The sequence below is a fragment of the Caretta caretta genome, chromosome 11, assembly GCF_965140235.1.
Source record: "Caretta caretta isolate rCarCar2 chromosome 11, rCarCar1.hap1, whole genome shotgun sequence".
Taxonomy (NCBI): Eukaryota; Metazoa; Chordata; order Testudines; family Cheloniidae; genus Caretta; species Caretta caretta.
In genome coordinates, this window is record NC_134216.1 from 13,911,526 (window position 1) to 13,918,733 (window position 7,208).

Genomic DNA, 7,208 nt, shown 5'->3' on the forward strand with positions numbered 1-7,208 from the left:
GTGCTAAGGATGCTCCCTCCAGTCCATCCATTGACTAGACAGTGGTCAAGCCCTGGCCTATAGAGCCCATTAGAATTGACCTCTGGCTTTGCCCATGGTCTCTTGGTATCCACATGTGCATTTACCCCACTCCTGCTTGCACGATGCTGTCCTATATCCTCCTTCTCCTGCTGGGCTTCTGCCAGCAGCAGGCTGATGCTTTGACTGGCTCTTAACATTTTAGTCCCAGCTCTCAGGCTGCCCGCTACCCAGCCTTCCTTCCGCAGCCAGCTCCTTCTGGTTCTGGCCTGCGGCTCCTGCTGTCACAGAGCTCCTGATTCTCTGCAGAGTCCACTGCCCCTCAGAAAGCTACTTTTACTTGCTCTCTAGCATTGATAGAGTGGTCTACTGCTAGCAGTTGGCCTGGGCAATATAGCACCCTCTCCTGGCTACATTTCAACGCAGCATATTCAAGGTATGGTTATGACCCAGCAATTTCATTACAACAGCTTTCCATTTTAGGCTCTGGACTTTGATTCTTTTCAGCCGTGAGACACAGGTACAAACAGCAGAGCCCAAGCCACCAGAAGTATGCAAAGAGGAAATCTTGCTACTCTTTGTACACTCTTGGAAGGCTGTACACATGCCAAACTCTACCAGACAGAAGCTGTACCATGCCCAGTGACCAGCGCTGATGGTATTTTACTGAACAGACCACTTTAGTCTGAGCAGTTTCCTCAAAGTACCACCTGGTGAAGAGCTTCACTTGCCATTCAGACGGGACTTATATCTGGGGAAAAAAACAACCCAAAAAACCTGGTACTTCCTAGCTTTCTACTGGTGCATCCCTCTAGCTGACTAATGATAGATCTTGAGTATATATATTGCCTTTTGAGCCAGGAGATGCCAAAGCCCATGACTGATATGCAGACAACTCTGAGGCAGAGAGCAGTTACCAGCTAGAGCCAAGCAATACAATGCACAGGGAGGGGACATTTTTGCCAAGGATCTTATATGGCAACTCCCTGTTGTTATGAAAAGTGCTATGGACTGAGGCTGTTTAATGCCTACACAAAAGACACAGGGCCTTCACGTTAAGGTCTCATCTTAAACACTTCAGCCCAGCACTCTATTTACTGAGCCCAGAAGGGGGAAGACTGAGTCAGCCTGGCTGGGATGGGGACTGTGGTTCAAGGGAGTCCAGGGGTTTCAAATGTGAAGCTCTGACCATTAAGCAAAGCATCCTCTGTAACAGCCGCGCATCCATATGTAAGAGCTTATTAGAGCTGCTCTAGCCTGCTTTTTAGTGGCTGTCTTCGTATTGTCCAAACAGCCAACTTAAAGCTTTTCAGAAGTCACAGTCAAGGGCGAGCGAGGGGAAAGTGTAGCGAGAAAGACATCCCACAAGCAGAAACAAGGGGAAAAGGGTGTGTGGGGTAGGCGGATTGAACAGCATGAACCTAGGGAAGAGAGATAAGGGATATCAGAAGCAGCCAGAGTCTCCTTTCTATCTCTCAAAGAGAGGTTTGGAAAGTGCAGGGGCACGCTGAAGGAGTGAACAGTTCAAAAGCAGATCTGGTGGAAGACAAAGTTAGAACTCAGTCTAACTTTGCTGAGTTAGGGGGCAGGAGGAAAACTTGGTTTAAAAGCGGCAAATAATACGGAGGTTGTATGTTCTCTGGGGCAGGGGTTGAACCTGAGGTAAGAGAGCTCTAGAGCCACTGTGCTACCTATTTGACTACCAATGTGTGGAACTACTGGCTAGATCACGGCCCTGTCATTACACGGACAATGGATATTTCAGTGTATAATCCAGCTCCTTGTCCTCTACAACACAGCACTTGCCTACCACTCTACTCTCATCTCTTTAATCAGCCGACTGACCTACAAGACTCCTGCTTCCATCACCACCTCCGCTACAGCAGGGAGCGGACAAACCAATTACCAAGACAGAGAGATCTTTGGAGTTTTAACTTTAAAGCCCTTGCTGGATTGAGTCCAAACACTTTACTGATCATTTGGCTCCCTCTATACCATCTTGTTCCTTAGGTCAGAGGGCAGGGCACTGCTGGAGTCTGCGGTTTGCAGAGACTGACAGAACGTGGACCATACTTTTGTAGGCTCCGAGATCCCTTTTTTTGTGAAGCAAAAGGAAGGTCATAGACCTCTTTTAAATTGTATTTTATATTTCACAGCACCCTTGGCAAGATACATTAATTGGTGCTTTATTGCTTTTAGGTTCGAGCCGTTTGGTATTATTTTCTTGAGTCTTTAATACATATTTTATAGTTAAGTCTATTGGAGTGCTCCCTCTGGCAGACAAATGTCCTGAAATAAAAGTTAATTCATTCTAAATAATAAGTGATGCTTACTGATATGTGATGGTACTTTATATTATAAATAATTGGTGCCCAGATACTTTGGCGATGGACACATTAGAAATGCCTTGTGCCCCAGTACATGTGAATAACTTTACATATGCAAGTGCTTCCAGTGACTTCAGTGGAAATGCTCATGTGGCTAAAGGTGAACACATATAAAAGGTTTGAAGGATCAAGGCTTAAAGTAGAGATTTTGAAAATCTGCTAGGAGAAGCTGGGGGGTCTAAAGGTGAATTGTGCTTTCTGTATTGTTTTCTAAGGCCTTGGTTAAAATGTTCAGAAACTCCCAGATGACTTGGTGCTTTTGAAAATGTTGACCTTGTCTACATGAGGCTACACTGCTAATGCCCGTTCAGCAAGAGAAGAGCCCTAGTCAGTGTAAGGATGGAGGAGAAACCACACCATGAAGAACAGTAGCGTTTAAGTTGGAAAATCAATTAGCATCTGCCTCCATTACAAGCTTGGTTCGGTGAGTGTCATAATCAAGGATGATAAACTGATTTGTAAAAAAGCTGGTGCTTATTTATTCTTGGAAGTTCATACTTCATCACCATAGCAACCAGCGGCTTTTCCATTTCTCCAGCAAGTTGGTTTCATTAGTAACCTTGGCCAAATGGGTTTGAGAGAAGAAAATTTTCACTTGTTTTACGAGAATCTGAGGGTGTTTCTATGGATTTTTTTTTTTTTGTAATGTTGCAAAGCCCAGTTCCTTATGACGTGTGTGTGTGTATGCTGTTCTTTTTTTTTTTAAAAAAAGCTTTTCAAATGGCACATTTTCCTGTGGTGTCCTGCATAAGTCATCACTTGCAACTTTTTCCTTTACAATTACACAGCAAATCAAACTTGTATATTGAATATCAGATCTGGCTTTACTGTACCTGATTTTTATGTCAACTGTGGTTTGTTAAACGAGATGAGACCTGCGGTGGTATTTAAATCTTATTTTAAAAATCCTAAACCAACAGGAATTTTGATACTGTAAGCTACTTTCTTCCTCCCCCCAGCATGTTTAGGTTTTATTTCTCTCCATAGGACGGCACTTTGCAATGCACAAATCTCATTTGGAAGATACCGATTTAAAAGCCCATTGATGCATTGTGATTGTTGTATGCTTGTGTCACACCCAGCTCGCAGGAGGAGGCCTCTAGGTGCTACTACGCAATATAAATAATACATGCTTTCATGAACTTCCTGCTCTTTAACCAACAACTCGCCACATCTGCGCTCGGATCCTGCAAACTCTTATCTATGTGCTCAGCTCTAGACGGAGCGGTCAGTTCTCTGAATGGTCCCATTGAAGTAATTTGAAGTACACACTTGTCCTGCATGTTTGTCTTTCTGAATCACAGTCAGTTCTGTGATTCCTGCCTCCACCCAAGTTAGTCTTCTGTTGTTGCTATACAAGGACAGCCCCGAGTTAACAATACATTTTTGTATACATACGCAGATGTAAATAGGAAAAATCTTAAAACCTATGTAACTGATCCTGCAACTAGTTCGGCCTGTGCAGAGTCCCACTTAAGTCCATGTGGGCCTGCCTGCACGGAGCCAACTGCAGGATCAAGGCCTGTATTATAAATACACGTGTGTTATGGTGCCCTTTCCCTCCCTTCCTTTTCTTGGAATATTTTTCCTTCAGCACATCTAACACCCAACAAAAGGTTGCTCTCCTTGAGGATCCTGAGCAGTGGTTCTCAACCTATTTACCATTGTGGGTCGCATCCAATACTACCTGTATGGCATGGGTGGCGGGTGAACCCCCACTTTGGAGAGGCTGGCCCTGTCCCTTCTGCCCGAGGCTCCACCCCCCCGCATGTTGGAGCCCCGAAACCCCATAACAGGAGCCCCGAGGCCCCCCGTGACGAGAGGAGCCCCAGCTCACCCACACCAGCCACCCCGGGCCAGCCCCAGTGCCAGGCTGAGCAACATGCCGGGCCGCTCCCAGTGCCGGGTCGAGCCACCCCCCCACAGCCTGAGTGCCAAGCCGAGCCGCTCTCCCCAGACCCTCCACCCAAGCGCTGGGCAGACCTGGCACCCCCCATCCAAGCTGGTGGCCCCAGTGCCCGGCAGAGCTGCCTCACTCCCCCACCAGCCCCCCACGCCTGCTGCTTGCTTGCAGCGTCCCTCCTCACTCCCCCACCCCCGAGGAGAAGTGACACAGCAAGCAGCGGGGAGCAGGAGTTGGAGTGCAGGAAGCCAGGCAGTGGGTGGGGGCTGAAGGCCTTGCGGAAGAGGCGGGGCCACCGCAGCCCAGGTGTCCTGTGGGAGTGGCTTCGCCAAGAAGGCTTTGCCTTCCCTGGCCTATTATACCTGCCGCCCATGCATGGATGGTGCGTATAATAGGCTGGGGAAGGCTGTGCCTCCCCAAACAGCCCCGTATGGCCCCGGCCATGCTCCATCCTGCTGCTAGTTGGCCCCAGCGCAGACAGGCTGCTCCTGTTCTGGGAAGGGAAGCCTCCTGGGGCTGGGTCTAGGGCAGCTGGGACTTGGGGTGGCTGGGGCTGCCCAGCGCTGGGGGGGGGCCCTGGCATTGGGGCCACACTGCCCAGTGCTGGGGGGGGGCAAAGGGAGGGCCACATGCTGCCCACTCGTCGCTCTGGGACTGGGTGGGGAGGGACGCTTGCCGCCCACCTGTCTGGCGCTCTGGGGGGCGCGTGTGCCGCCTGCCGGGTGCTCTGGGATTGTAGGCGCTCAGGTGACCCGGGGCTGTGAGGGGGCTGGCGGCTGTGGGGGGGCCTCTGGCCTTGGAAGGTCAGGATGGGCTGGGCCTCAGGTGGAAAGGGTGGGCCGGGCTGGGGGCTAGCCTCCCCAAGCCCATGGTTCACCCACTGCCATGCTGTATATCCCTGAGGATGTCACTTGGGTCGCAGCTCTGTGCTGACTGGACCGCAGGTTGAGAATGACTGATCCTGAGAAACCCTACCTGGTCCCCCATTTCTCCCTTCCTTCTCTTTCAGTGTACTGCAAACAAGGTGTTAATCATCTGGCAGGTAAAACAAGCTGCCTACTCAAAGGCCAGAGCCAATCCACTCAATGGGTGTTCTGGAAGGAAATGTTTCTACAGCTTAGTGGTAGGCAAACTTCCTCCTTTCCCTGGATCACAAGCACCACATAGAGGAGACACTCCTGAGTTTCTACTGGCATAGGGAAGGAACGAGGTCATTCCAGAATCAGACCACATCTCCCATGCTGATTCTTTAATTTATACCCTGATATATTGATACTTCCTGAAAGTACTTCTAACTCTTTTCTAAATCAATTCCCTTTGAGAGGCTGCCGTGCCCCTTTTAAGAAATTCTGACTCTTGTGTGATCCAAAATAAAAACTAGATACTTCTATCATGAAAACCACGGACACCAGATGACGTCCCAGACACCCCTGGATTAAGGCACACATAACCAAGCAATTCAAGTTCAATACCATCTCCCTGATTTGAAACAAGTTACTTAATATACCGAATAGACTCACAGAGAGAGAAATCAGACTCAAGATGTCCCCTAGCGTGTTGCTTCTGGCTTTTGCCCAAGACGGTGCATGCCCCATACGCCCAGTCCCACTTGTTTTAAGAAAGCCAGGCCCCGGGGGCAGTAACAACAGGTCATCATGATGGCCATCCGCGAGCTAGGGAACAACGCCCACGGGCCGGAGAGCTAATACTCCAGGACGAATGGAAAAGGACAGGGGTTGGCCACGTGCGATCCAGTCACATTGTGGACGCAGGGTCTGGCCCCTCCATACGTGACCGGGGGCTTCTGAGCAGCCAGGAGAGGCTGCAGCGGGGACTCCGGCGGACCCCGAGCTGAGAAACTCCCCTCACCCCAAAGCACCCCTGCCTATGGGAGGAGAGCGCAGCCCGGCCATAGCTTACCCCCCCCCCCCCCCCGCCCCGCATGCGGTCAGGCGATCGGATGGGGGGCCGGGATCACCAGCAGCCCTGCTCCCCCTGGAGCCCTGCACCGAGCGGCGCGCTCCAGCCCCCCCCCGGGCAGTAGCAAAACTCCGGCTGCTCCCGCCCCTTCCCCATTTACCGCCGCCGGCCGGCAAGTGGCGCGTCGCCACGCGAGGGCGGGGACAGGGATCCGCTCAGAGCCGGAACCGGAGCGGGCCCCGGGGGCCGTGCACTCACCTCCGCCGGGGCCGGGCAGTGAGCGGCCAGCACGGGGCGCCTACTTTGGGTAGTTGCGACTACCGCCCCGTGATGCGCGGCGCGGAGCTCCTCCTCCCGGGTCCCATGTGCCAGCCGCCGCTCCCGCTTCCCGAGCCCAGCGCGGCGGAGCCCGCCCCGGGCTCCTGCTCCTCGCTGCGGGCGCCGGGCCAGAGGACCCGCCGGGGTCCAGGCTGGCTCCGCAGGGAGCTTTGGCTGGGGAAGGAGGCAGATTTCACTGTGACTTCATCTCCGGGGCCAGCTCCTGGCTCTGAAGCCAGGCTGCGCTGCTGCTTGCCGCAGACCAGAGCCAGCCAGCGGTTAATGGTGCTTCTCCGTGTGGTCTCAGTTGCCCAGGAGCCAGGACCTTATTGTGCCAGGCACTGTACAAGCAGATCCAAGAGATGACCCAGTCTTCTCTCCTTCAGCTGGCCCAGATCAGGTGTGCAGCATAGAAGTCCAGGCTGCCTCTGAAACACCCAGTCTCTTGATTAATGCTGGGATTTTGCGTGCACACACTGGTAGGATTGTGATTTTAGAAGCACAAATGCCAGGGAAGGCTTTTAACAGCAGCTATATTTCCCCCCTGCATTACAGTCTTTGATTGATAATGGAAGCTATTGTTCCAGAGCAATGGACACTAACCAGTGTGTATGTATGACCCCATGTGGTTTTTAAAGCTGGTGTTTCTTTCCTGAGATCCA

At 51.6% G+C, this 7,208-nt stretch overlaps 1 protein-coding gene across 7 annotated transcripts in view; it reads right to left on the minus strand.

Moving 5' to 3' along the window:
- The window catches only part of STEAP3 (STEAP3 metalloreductase), a 66,950-nt gene extending 59,973 nt beyond the window's left edge, over window positions 1–6,977 (minus strand). Inside the window, exon 1 of one of the 7 annotated variants that reach the window (XM_075117761.1) lies at window positions 6,487–6,977. The gene's annotated coding sequence lies outside the window, so the exon portion shown is untranslated. The other 6 variants (XM_075117762.1, XM_075117764.1, XM_048869130.2 and 3 more) reach the window with 6 other exon arrangements.
- Window positions 6,978–7,208: the final 231 nt, after the last annotated feature.